At 46.9% G+C, this 13,472-nt stretch overlaps 1 pseudogene across 1 annotated transcript; it reads right to left on the bottom strand.

Annotated features, from left to right (window-relative positions):
* Nucleotides 1-234: 234 nt before the first annotated feature.
* LOC310795837 (extracellular calcium-sensing receptor-like) lies at nt 235-11,801 on the bottom strand (annotated as a pseudogene). The gene is made up of 6 exons: nt 11,581-11,801; nt 11,087-11,384; nt 10,001-10,795; nt 9,591-9,818; nt 3,735-3,858; nt 235-1,136 (listed from the first exon to the last, which is right to left on the bottom strand). The product of its transcript is annotated as an extracellular calcium-sensing receptor-like (transcript).
* Nucleotides 11,802-13,472: the final 1,671 nt, after the last annotated feature.

Raw genomic sequence — 13,472 nt, 5'->3', positions numbered from 1 at the left:
CTAAATGTCAGGATTTTGACCTGGATTAGTCAACAACACTACTAAATTCCCATATACATTGATTACGTGGGGAAAGTGCTGACTATCTCTTTAATGATTGGAATTCATGTCAATGACAGTAACTACCATTATTTATAATAGTACCCTATTGCAATTATGAATGAAATGTGTTTTTATTGAAACAGGTTATTGTCATTCTACGATGCCTATTATATTCACTTGTCATGATGATTTTTATGGCATTTTACTCATCATGTTCTTTTTTGTATTCTTTTCTGGCTTCATTAAGATTATGTAACATTTTGGAATAAAAATACAGATTAGCAGTGCAAAACTGGAGGCCAGAATTGCAAATATCTCCACAGCAACACTGAACTTTCCTGGAGAGCTGACATAGGCAGGGATAAAGGTGATCCAAACTGCACAGAATATCAGCATGCTGAAGGTGATAAATTTTGCTTCATTGAAATTATCAGGCAGTTTCCGAGCCAAAAAAGCTAGAAAGAAACATAACATAGCCAGGACTCCTATATACCCCAACACAGCCCAGAAGCCTACAGCTGAGCCTAATGCACATTCTAGGATGATTTTGTCTTTAAAGTGTTTAAAATTCTTGAAAGGAAAAGGAGGAGAGATAGTTAGCCAAAGTATGCAAATCAGGACCTGTATGAGAGTGAAAGCCAGAACACTGAGTCTCTGCTGAGCAGGGCCGAACCACTTCATGATATTACTGCCTGGAAGTGTAGCCCTGAAGGCCAGTAACACCACCATAGTTTTCCCCAGCACACAAGACATGCAGAGGACAAAGGTGATCCCAAATGCTGTGTGTCGCAGCATGCAGGACCACTCAGAGGGCGGGCCGATGAAGGTCAGAGAACACAGGAAACACAGAGACAGGGAGAAGAGCAGCAGGAAGCTCAGCTCAGAGTTGTTGGCCTTCACTATGGGGCTGTTCCTGTATCTGAAGAAAATAAAAGCCACGATAGCAGTCATGCAAGTTCCTAACAGGGACGCCGTCGCGAGCAGTGCCCCCATAACCTCTTCATATGATAGAAACTCTGTGTCCTTCTTTTCACAGTCATCTCTTCTCTCATTTGACCAGAATTCAGGATGGCATCGCACACAGGTGATGGAATCTACAAGTTAAAATCAAAACAGATGTTAGATTTCCTAGTCGCTCCCTTATTTTCCCACAGCAGTGGCAGCAGGCCAAGCCAGGGTCAGAAGATGCCAACGTCAAGACACTCACTCAGTCAATCATAGACATTTAGTGAAGGGGGCGCCGGGGCGGGGCTAGGGAATAGGGGGCATAGCGAGGAGGGATGTAGGTAGTTGAGTCGGGGTTTGACGGGTGCATAGGGGGAGTGGCTATGGGGATGTGGGTGGTGGGCACTGACCTAATAATATGGACAAACCCATCCACTATTTTTGGGATTTACGTTTTGCAGGAAAGTGTTGTCTGTTGCCATCTTGGGGTCCTTGCGCGGCAGCTCACGTGAGATGGGGTATCCCAGAGCCGCAGCTCCGCCTAATATTGGTCCATGATCAGCAAGCTGCGCAATCACTGGACAGGTGACCTGTCAATCACCCCCTTTTATATCTATCTTACTCCAAACGGGCGACTCATAAGAAATGTACAGTTGTTATGAAAAGGGGAAATGATCTATATAGACCAAAACCGTGTTTCGGTCCAGGCTGTAAAAATGCTTAATCACTGTTACAAAGTGGGTAATTTTAACATGGGGGTGAACGGGAATGATGGGACTTCTGTGTCCTGCCTCAAGTGGCCATTCGCGGAATTACAGCTTTCAGGGTAACTTCCGCATCATTGAGTATCATAAAGTCTTTCTGATTCTGATTCTGATTCTGATTGTGGGAAAACCTCAGAGCTTGCCCACTGGTGGTGGAAGGGAACGGGGCGGGGCTGGGGTAAAGGGACCGTAGCTGGGATAGGAAGGTCGTAGAGAGGCGGAGTTCGAATAGTCTCTTAAAACAGATGGGTTGGCTCTCGCAATTTGCAAATGCTTCCAGAATCGCACAGAATTTGGCACTGTATTCCACCAGGTTCCCGTCAGCGCACAAGTTTGAAGTCGATCAGATGAACAGTTCTCAAGAGAAATCGCTTTTTGTGTTGCCAGTAGGTGGTGCTATGACTGCGTGTGTCCAAAACTTTGTCGGGATCCCAGCAGCCCACCCCAAGTTGGAAGTCGATCGGATGAACGGTTCTTGAGATAAAGAGTTTTTTGTGTTGCAAGTAGGTGGTGCTATGACTATGCATGTGTCCCTAATTGTACAGAATTTGGCACTGTACAGCACACTCCCCAAGTTAGAAGTAGATCGGATGAACGTTCTCAAGATTAATCACTTTTTGTGTTCCAGTAGGTAGCGCTATGACTCTGTGCATGTCCGAAATTGGGCATCGCACTCTGTCGGGTTCCCAGCAGCTCACTCCCCAAGGTTGAAGTCGATTCAATGGATGAATGGTTCTTGAGATAAACCGCATTTTGTGTTGCCAATAGTTGGCGGTATGACTATGTGTCTAACTGTAATTGGCGACCCCACTCCTTCGGGTTCCCGGCAGCACACTCCCCAAGTTTGAAGTTGATCAGATGAACGTTCTCTAGATAAACAGCTATTTGTTTTGTCACTAGGTGGCATTGTGACTATGCACGTGTCCGACAATTGAGTACCGCACTCCGTCAAGTTCCTGGCAGCACACTCCCCAAGTTTGAACTCAATCGGAGGAACGGTCCTCAAGACAAACCGCTTTTTGTGTTGCCAGTAGGTGGCGCTATGACTATGTGTGTATCTAAATTTGGGCACAGCAAATTTAGGTGGCACTGTCCCAACAGACCCTTTTCACGGGGGCATTTTGTGTCGAGAAGGCAGGGTAAACACAGATGCAAGCAAAACAGTAATAAGGGTTTCCAACTTCCAATCATGCACTTCACAGTACTCCCAAATTGGATATTCAAATGCTCTGATGATGAACTCACTTTTTACTATGAATTGTACTTGTACTGTGTATATAAAAATATAAATACTGATATTATATCTGAATATTTATTTGATTGCTGATATTGAATTTACAGGTGTTATCCTCTGATCCATCTCACCACACTATAATTGGAGAGGGAGTGACGGCGTGGCGCACAATTGCCCAACTGCACTTGCACAAAGCGCAGGCCAGTTGAGCAGGTAAGGCCGCGTAGCGGGCAAGGCTGAGCAGCAGGCGAGCTCCGTATGTGAGCCCGCGGGGCTGGGCGAGCGCGAGGCCAGGCGAGTAGCGAAGTGGGCAAGACCTCGACGGCAAACCAACGAGAGAAGGAGGGTGAGGCTGCTCAGCATCCAAGCCGGGTATGTGAGCCGAACGGTAGAAATGGGCAGTGAGGAGAAGGACGGGAAGGGGGGTCATCCCTATGTTCCCCGGGTCCTATGTTCCCCGGGTCCTATGTTCCCCGCTTTTCCCAAATAGGGTCCTATGTTCCCCGCTATGTTCCCTGGGAGAGGTTAGGTTTTGGGTTAGGGTCTGGGGGAGGTTAGGTTTAGGCGTGGGGGGTGGGAGAGGTTAGGTTTTGGGTTAGGGTCTGGGGGAGGTTAGGTTTAGGGTTAGTGAAAAACGGGGAACATAGAACCCGGGGAACATAGACATGATCCCCGGGAAGGAGGATGAGGACGAGGCACAGGGCTAGAAAGAGCGTGCTCTGTTTCTAGTTAAAATAATACTCTAGTACCTGTGGTGTTGCTGATTTCTCCCTCTGCACATGGTATACAGTCATAGCAGCAGACCGGCTTTCCTTTCTGGAGGACCTTACTTGTTCCTGGGGGACATGTCTCACTGCACACTGACACAGGCACCTGCATGAACAAAAAAGCAGTATGAGATACACTTTGATATGCTGTTGTCTTTACAAGTCACCATTTGGAATTCTGATGAAATTGACATTTCCATACAATAATCCCGCAAGTTAAAGTCGAACTGAAATGAAAAAGGACTTTAACTATTTCAGATCACATCCCTGGTTGTACAGTGCCCCTATTTAGCAATGCATGCTGCTGAGCGTCGACCCTACATCTGGCTTTGTCCTGAAGGATCATTCACCAATTTAGGAACCACTTCTGTTGAGTGACATCTGCTGCACACCAATCCAAGGAAGCCTTTCAGCCTTTGGGTGGGATGCTGCGGTACTCTAAGCCAATCACAAATGCCTGGCAAACGGCAGCAAACTTGGGTGCGAGAGATTGCTGCCTTAAAAGTATTGCATTTTGTTTAGAAAGCTCTTAAATTTGTTCTTGTTACTTCGCACATGACAACAGCCAGTCAGTCCGCAGTGTTTGGCTTGCACGTCGAAGTAAACACCCATTTTCTACCTCATTGTTTGAGCTACCACCAGTGAAGTGGAAAACAGACAGAGAAGCTAACTGGACAGCTAATCTAACGAGTAAATACTATGTAAGTGCATGCGCGCATGACAGCCACCGAGACATGTAAACGGCGGTGTCCGTCTGTCCGATGCAGGAGTGTACTGAAAACAGCAGGCCAGAGAGCAGAGAAACAGCGTTTCAACATGCTGCTGAACGATGCCGAGATGTTTACAGTAGTCTGGGCACCTTTCACCCCACTTTTTGTCATGGGGGCGTAAACCACAGAACCAGAATGAACACCAGAAGGAAGTGCACCAAAAAACGTCTTTGTTGCCGTTAGCTTGACGTCTCTTTCCTCGATTAATTGTCTGATGCAAAGCTTCTGTATTGGCTTAAAAGATGTGAGATTGTGAATCCGCAATGTTTCTACAAGAACTTCTTCAAAAACTTTGTTCGGTACGTCCATCTTTTGTTTTGTTGTTTGCCGTTCTGATGCGTTGTGTCTAATTGTCAAGTTAACGTAAAAGTTGACGCTGTTACTTCCTGTCTAGGGCGGGCCGGAACTAACCTTGCATGCAAGATGGCTAACCTTGCGAGATCAAAAGAGAATTTATTCTCTCGACGTAATCCATCTTGTCATGCACAGGCAGTTAAGATGATTGGCTGAGAAACCCGAACCATGGCCGGCTCGACGAATCAGCGGCAGCCTTAGGCGGGCTTTCTGTGTGACGCACATGTTCTTTGTAGTTCTTTTCACTCATCAACATCGCTGCCGCCGCGGAAGTGACAGGAAGTCTGAATGAAATTGAATGTTACGTTCCCAATTCTATATATTAAATTCTAAAAAACGACCCTCAACATTTGGGAAGGCTAAGCCACACAACTAGTTCATTATAATCGAACGTCATGCTTCGAAGGCGACTTTACGACGATGAGGACGGTGAGGACTCAATCACTCTTACAGGCACAGCCACCTTCCTCCGGTCGCAAACGTGACGTCAGAGGCATGGCGATCTGATTGGTTGAAGTTAACACACACCAGCGGTGATAGACAGATGGGTCATCCAATCACCTGCCAAGTAGCTTGGAAAAAGTGCCCGCCTCCGTCAACGGGTTGGATTACTGCATTGCCAGATGGACTGGTTTAGTGAAAAGTAATGTGAAGCTAACCCGTCCATCTGGCAATGTCAGGTGAGGCCGGAACCATGCAGGGTGACAAAATCAATTGTGAACGGAGGCCAGGCTCTTTCTCGCCGAGAAGAGCCTGGTGACGCGAGGTTAGTTTACAGCAACCATTGAACCAGCGTCAAACTATATACCGCTAGCGAATATATGTTTTCCGGTGGATGATTTTCAAAGTAAAATAATGATTTTGCACAAGTACAGCACACACAGAAGCCACTGAGAAATTATTATTTTGCCCATTAAAAACAATTAATTAAGCATTTAAACCAAGCTATACCCTACAAATTATGTTTCTCTATGACAATAATAACATTGAGAATGTTCTTCTCAGTATCTAAATGGTAGCTGGTCTCAGGACAAGACTTACTGTCAATGTTTTTTTTTCTTTTTTCAAAATAAGATGAATGTATGGTCTGACAATTGCCAGTTGTGGCACTTTTGACAGTAATCTACAGGTGTATTTCAAGTAGAAGTAGAAATCTGCAGCACAAAAAAGAGAAAAGGAAAATCTCTAATTATATTGTGACGATTCAGGTATTCGTCCAGGAACAGGAGACTTATAGTTGGTACAGGCTTTTATTCACGGCTCACACTCATAGCTTCACAGCTCTTAGCCAACTCGGCTACGCTCCTAGCTTCACATACGTCCACTCATCTTCCCCACATATTCAGACTGACCTCATGCCCAGACAGGAAGTGCCACTTACACCCCGTTCCCCCCAGGAACAACCCCCCCACATCAGTTCCTAGCTAAACACCGAATCACCCCATTACATGTCAAAACCCTGGGTTGCTACATTATCACCTCCCGACATAGCCAGCTCCCACGCTGGCACCCACAAACCACACATCCCCCTGTACCAAAACACACCAACACTTTTTTTCCGTCACCACATCAAATTCCATTCCCATTCAAATAGTCCCTTCTTTTTTTAACACACCACTTAACTCTTCGTTCCACCACCACCATCATTTCCTTACTTCACATTATCACACTTCAATTAACATTCCCCTCAACAACATTCCCATTCAACCCGTCACATTTTCCCTCTTTTCACCAACATTTAAATTCAACTCCAACCCGACCCATTTACATTATTTCTCTTCTTTTTTTACACACATTCCAATTCAACAATAACCCCAACATTTACATTATTCCTTTTCCATTATTTCTTTTTCCCTTTTACCTTCCTTTCGACCACCACCATTTCCATCCCCCCTTTCAAAGCTTCTGTCCCACCTGAAGCACACTAGTCCCTCTCAACCCCCAGTGGGGTCAGTCCTCTGCAGGGTGACTCTCTTCGGTCCCCCCCCTGTGTCCCACAGCCATCGCACGCACTGCAGTAGCTCCGCACATCCTCCTTGTGTTTGCCCCAGTAGAAAAGTTTACGAACATCGCAGAGCATCTTCTCAGGCCCGTCATGATCCTTACCGCTGCGGCCCCTGTGCGCCCACTGCAACACCAATTTCCGCAGGCACCTGGGCACAACCGTCTGGAACCCCCTCATCCCGTGCCTTCCTTTCCTCTCCAAAAGCACATCTTCACCCAGAAGCAGGTCCGTAAACATGTTCCACAGTCCCTTCGTGGCACCGGAACACAGGTGAATCTCCTCCACAGGGGGCCGGCGTCCGGCCGCCACCCACGCGAGCATCGGACTGATATCCGCGTCCTCCGCCTGTTTGCGTATCCACTCACCCATTTTGACATCCGTGATGTGCCTGTCCTCGTCTGTCGGGTCAACCTCTAAACAGTACTCCTCGTCTTCCTCCACCTCTTGCACTCGCTCGTCCTCCCGTCCCCCTCCCCCAGGGGGCGGCGTTTTCAGGACAGCAGGGGGAACACCACCGGCAGCGATCTCCACCTTGGCTTTCTGCGCAGCAACCGTGGGGGGTGTGGAGCAGCTAGGCTGGGCCGGCTCCTCCGGCACTAACCCCTCTCGCTCACCTGGAGACACGAGCGCCGCTCTCCCGACTGTAACAGCGTTGCAGATGATGTCTCTCTCTTCCCTCTGGCTGCTCAACACGATCCCCGCTCTCCTGATTGTCTCGTTGCTGATGATGATGTCTCCCTCTTCCGTCGCGGGTGCAGAGCAGCTAGGCTGGGCCGGCTCCTCCGGCGTTAGCAACACCCGCCCATCTGGACACACAACCCACACTCTCCTGACCGTAACAACGTTCTCTTCTCCCCGGCCGCTCACCTCCTCCCCAGCCTGTGTCTCTCCCCTGTCCTCTACAGTCTCAGTGCAGTCTCTGGCTAAGTGCTCAGGCAAACGGCAAGTCCAACAGAGTCTCACCTGCCCGCCGCCTGCACGTCTCTCCTCTCGCGCTGTCCTCTGGTCTCCGACAGCCTCTCGACACTCCCTGGCTAGGTGCCCAAATGCTCCGCACGACCAGCAGACACCCGACCGTCCCCAGTACCGTTGCTCCGCGTACCTGGTCTGTCCCCCGGGACCGCCGCGACACCACCTCGCTAGGTGACCAGGTTCCCCACAAGTCCAACACAGTCTCTGCGGCTCCTCCGGCCGTTCCCCACGCTGCGTTACCTCTGTGCTCAACAAGTCCCCACGCTGCATGACTTCCCGCAGCGTCCGCATCAGCTCCACTGCCCAGGCAGGCGTAGCTTCCAACAGCCGTCTGACTTCTTTCAACAAACGGGCTTCCATGCCCGCAAGCACCGAGCTGATCACCGTCGTCAGCTCCTCTTTCCTCCAGTTCAGCGACGGCCATTCTCCGTCGCACACCATCGCACGTGGTGCTCCTAGCAGCTAGCACATGCAGCTAGCCTGCTACCGCTAGGTCGCTCGAGCCCTCAAGCCGTCAATTCCAACTTTCTCCACCTTTCCTTCTCACTCTCTCCCCTCTCGGCCGACGCGGAGGCAATACTTCCCGCTTAACTTCTGACACCAATGTGACGATTCAGGTATTCGTCCAGGAACTGGAGACTTATAGTTGGTACAGGCTTTTATTCACGGCTCACACTCATAGCTTCACAGCTCTTAGCCAACTCGGCTACGCTCCTAGCTTCACATACGTCCACTCACCTTCCCCACATATTCAGACTGACCTCATGCCCAGACAGGAAGTGCCACTTACACCCCGTTCCCCCCAGGAACAACCCCCCACATCAGTTCCTAGCTAAACACCGAATCACCCCATTACATGTCAAAACCCCGGGTCGCTACAATATATTTAGCAAAATGTTTAACAATGCTGCTGCTGCTACAGTAGGCTCACCAATGCGTTCCCGCTTCGGCCATATGCTAGGTTTCGACCTAACCTTTTTTTTCCTGACAAAAATATTTTTTGTTTTTTCACATCAAAAGTCAACCATGCTGTGTTCATTCATAACGATATCTACAGTGTGCTGACATCAGGTAGTACTATCAAATTTCAACCCAATTTCAACCAATACTATCATGATATGACAGCTGCCAATCGATCGTCATGGCTAGGAGAAGAGTCTGAGCAGGCAACATGGCTGCCTACACCGGCAGACTTTTCTAGCCCATAAATGTTAATATACTTTGCAAAGGACATGTAACTGGCTTGTTAACTCGCATTCGACTCATCGGATGCTTCAAGGCAGGCAGCCAGCACTCTCCCTCAGGAAGAAGGAGGCCCGGAGAGAGCCAACCATCGGTCCTCTGCTCTGGGGCTTGGTGCAGTGAACCAGCCAGCAAACATGCAGTGCACAGGCCTGTATACATTATATTGTGTTTGTACATAGACTGTTATTGAAACGTGACCGGTAGCGTTCAGATTTGTCTGGTAAAAAAAACATTATTTTGCAGACAGTTGCTGTCTCGCACTGCTCCAAGGCACAGATCACTCGCCTCACAATGCTCGCACCGCCCCATTCAGTCTCATCAACTCCAGTCACAAACACACCCACTTTCCAATGGTGAAATCAAACTCCTACACTTATGCCCCGCTTCTCTACCCTGTTTCCGTCAAAATAAGTCATGATAAGGAATCACAGACCATGGGAATCCCATTTCAGCACGACTTTAACAATCCATAAATGATCATACGGTATTAACCTTTTCTGAGTTCTGTGCCCAAATTAAGGACTCAGTGTGCAGATTTAGCTGTTTTTCTGCAGGTAAAGATGCATCGTAAAGACCAAAGGTGGCAAACTCCACACTGCCATTTTTGTTTGGCTGCCAGTTTATGATTTCATACTTTGCTGCTGGGTCTCCATTCTCATCAAAGTAAACGTCCTCCCCCTCTTTTGTCTTGAACTGAACCTTTTTTATGTGCTGCAAAATCTAAGTGGATAGATATATTACTTTACTTCATATCCCATTCAATGTAAACCACCTCGTATTAGTTCTGCAGAATGATGGACATGCAACAATTTATTAAAGAATACTGTAAAAAAGGCAAAAAAAAAAGTTCATGTGAAGCACATAATGATGAACTATCATTCAGCCTTCAGTGTTCAACTCACCATGAATGGATCTGGCTGTACCTTATTGCCACATACGTCTTTACAGCCAAGAATACTATGTAGTGCGTGAGCCACAGCATACACTCCTTTATAGACATTGTTAAAGATGGGCATGAGTGACATATCAGTGAAAATGTTTTGCTGCCCAGACACATCTTCAGAGCCTGTACAGTATCTCTGATTCCCTTCTGAGCCCTTCATCTGCTTAAACCTACAATCAAACATTGTCTCCCAGAATTCTGTGAACAATTCATTACTAGATGAATTCAGTTAATTTACATCCAAGATGAACTCTCTCATGCCTGTGACATGGGCCCTGGTGATGGACAGCCCTATAGCACCATCCAGGATGTGGTGTCCATTCATAGTTGCAGTGTGAGAATCAATGATCCAGCTTTCAGTGCCTACCCACTGGTACCCAGTCAGGTTGTGGGAGGCCATCTCATGTAGTAGTATTTCCATATCCATGCGGGAGAGGAAAGTGACAATCACCTGGGAAGTGGAAGCTTTGATAATGTCAATTATTGCTTGTAATTTTTCTGGTGGATCTGTTCTAAATACTGATAGAGAGTATTCTAGACAGATGCCCAGCTGTTGGGCCGTCTCTGTGAATATGGCCATACCGTTATTGCCATAATCATTATTGCTCCTAATTGCTCCGACCCAAGTCCAGCCAAAGTGCTTGACCAACTGGGCCAGAGCTCTGCTCTGGTAGAAGTCACTGGGTATTGTTCTGAGGAAGGAAGGGTACCGGACTTTGTCACTGAGACAAGCACAGGTGGCAAAGTGGCTGATCTAGGGAGTAGAAAGGAATGATATTCCCAAGAAAACATAGAGCTCATTAGCAGTAATTATCTTAAAACTGCCTTTACTGTGTGTCAGACAAATGGCAGTATACTGTAATTAAATACTGTATTATTGAGAAAATAAAACAAAATAGATCAAACTGTGGCAAACTGTCTGGACCCCAGGAAGAGTAGTTGCTACCAGTACCTTGGTAGCGGCTAATGAGAATCCAAATAAATAAATAAATAAAAAGGTCCATTACAGTACATGCTACATTTGTTTAAAAGAAAAACTACCCACCAATGGGATATGAAAAGGTCCAATGACAGTGGATATAGCCATGCAAGGAGAGGAGGAGGCTGGTCCTATAATGGCCTGCACTTGGGCTGGTCTGGTGCAGGGTGCCTCGGAGGCTGTGGATATATCCTCATTACCGTTAGCCAAGGCCAGTGTCACCCTGACTCCCCTTGCACGTGAGCCACAGTCATCATAGATCTTGTAGCCCAGAAAGATGCCAGGCAGCAAGTCTGTGCTGTTGTTAATCTCCTCAATGGCAAAAAGCATAGCCTGAGCAAACTGGAACCCTGCGAAAGTCAAACTTGACCCAAACCATTATAAATAGTTGGTGTTATGTCCTTGGAATCAAACAAAATTACAATTGAAATTATATGAGCAAACATTTCTCATTTCACAACTCAATGTGACTTTTTTTTTAATCCATTTTGTATATCTTCCCAGCACATCTGAACGTCTATTTTACTTATGTCAAACAGCTACTGTACAGTGTGATTTACCTTGTGCACTGCAGTGGCAGTGGTCTGTACATGTAGGTGTCCTGTCTGCCTTTCCAGCTGGTGTGGAAAGAGAAGATTCCTCCCAAAATAATGTCCCCATTCTTAGACAGCTGGGGGATCTCCGGCTCCCCTATCTGCTGACACACTGGCTCCTCAGCCCCAGAGAGAGATGCCACCAGCAGGAGCTGCAGAAGGGCCCAACCCTGCTCTGTCCACCTTTGGGTGGACATACTAAAGGCCGTTAGACACCAAGAGCGATGTGAATATACAGCACGAAATTGTGATGCGAATTTTGACCCACCTGTCAATCACAGCAACAGATGTGTACACGTCGGAAGCTAATTTCTGAAAAATCGACCCTGGTCCTAGAAAACAATATCGCTCAGCGATTGACTGATATACGTTTAAAAATATTATTGACGTGCGAATGAATCGCACAAAGGTAAGGACCTTAAAAGACAAAGTGCGGGGCAGCAGCAGATGTGGCCTAACAGTAGCAGGGCAGAGCTTGCATCAGCATTTATAGATATTAAAGCATGACAAAATAATGGAACAGTGATGTTCGATGGCTCCACCGGGGGAACAGGACAGAGGGAGGTGCAAAACTGGAAAGTTCTTAATGAGATTGGCAGTATTCAGCAGACATGGGACCAAGTCACATTGGTCCAGGTTTCAAATAAGTCCCAAGTCATTTGGTCCAAGTCTCAAGCAAGTCCCAAGTCATTTTGTTTTGGGCAAGTCATGTCAAGTCAGAGGTTTTGTCAAGTCGAGTCGAGTCCTTAGTTAAGGCAAGTCAAGTCCCAAGTCAAGTCACTTCCCACCCCCCACCCCCGACCTGTCTAATAGTGATATTGGCCAATGTACACTGGCGCCGGAACAAGGGGGACATGGGGACATTTTGTCCCCCTTAAAATTTGGTCCCCCTAAAAATCTGAGGGGGCAACTGCCCCTGACGCTTAGAGCCCACTTTACACTGTTTACACAGCCTGTGATGCTTGTTAAAGCCGTGATCATTGTGGGATTATTACACCTGGGCGGACTGGGATCATAATTCAGGCTGGGCATTAGATACCAGGCAGGCCAGGCCGATACGGGCCGACGCGCGGGGAATTTTTTTGGCCGTTTGAAGCCCAATTTGGGCCGTTTGAAGCCCAACTTGGACCGTTTGAAGCCCAATTTGAGTCGTTTGAAGCCAGATTTGGGCCCTTTGTAGCCCAATTGGGGTCGTTTGAAGCCCAATTTGGGTCGTTTGAAGCCAGATTTGGGCCGTATGAAGCCCAATTTGGGTCGTTTGAAGCCAGATTTAGTGAATATAATGCTAACACGATGATACATGTTACCTATTTGTTCATTAATAGAAACATCAACATTGCCTAGATAACTGCAAGTATAATATGAAGAAGTAAAACCAAAAACATGCCTCTGTACAAACGCTTCACAGCAAACTTAATTTAAGGAAGAGTGATCAGATCGTGCATACTGCGTTATTCTCCACAGGCTTAACCCTAGAACACTAACGTGATTTAAAGTCACACCATCACTAACGTCGGGTGTATTTCACCCGATGCAATATACCCCATAAAACATACTTCTCATCAAAATATCTTAAAGTACAACAATACATGGCAAATTGAGGTACTCTTCTTTTGTTTTTAAATGTGAAATATCACAAAAAACACAAAAAAAATTATTATGGGGGACACTATAAAAAATATGTCAAATTCGGGAAAAATGAGGTAATCGTTACAACCCCCCCCCCAAAAAAAAGGAGCTCCCAACTTCTCCTTCGGTCCACCCATTCATGGGACTTGTGTGGTAAAAATCACCACACAAGTCACCACAATACCATAAACCCTAACCCGAAGATATTTTACCCTCTATCACTAACGTCG

Source organism: Poromitra crassiceps (genome assembly GCF_964638095.1).
Source record: "Poromitra crassiceps genome assembly, chromosome: 21".
NCBI classification, from domain to species: domain Eukaryota; kingdom Metazoa; phylum Chordata; class Actinopteri; order Beryciformes; family Melamphaidae; genus Poromitra; species Poromitra crassiceps.
The sequence above is the reverse complement of the archived record's forward strand: the minus strand, read 5'-3'. Positions and strand labels throughout refer to the sequence as shown.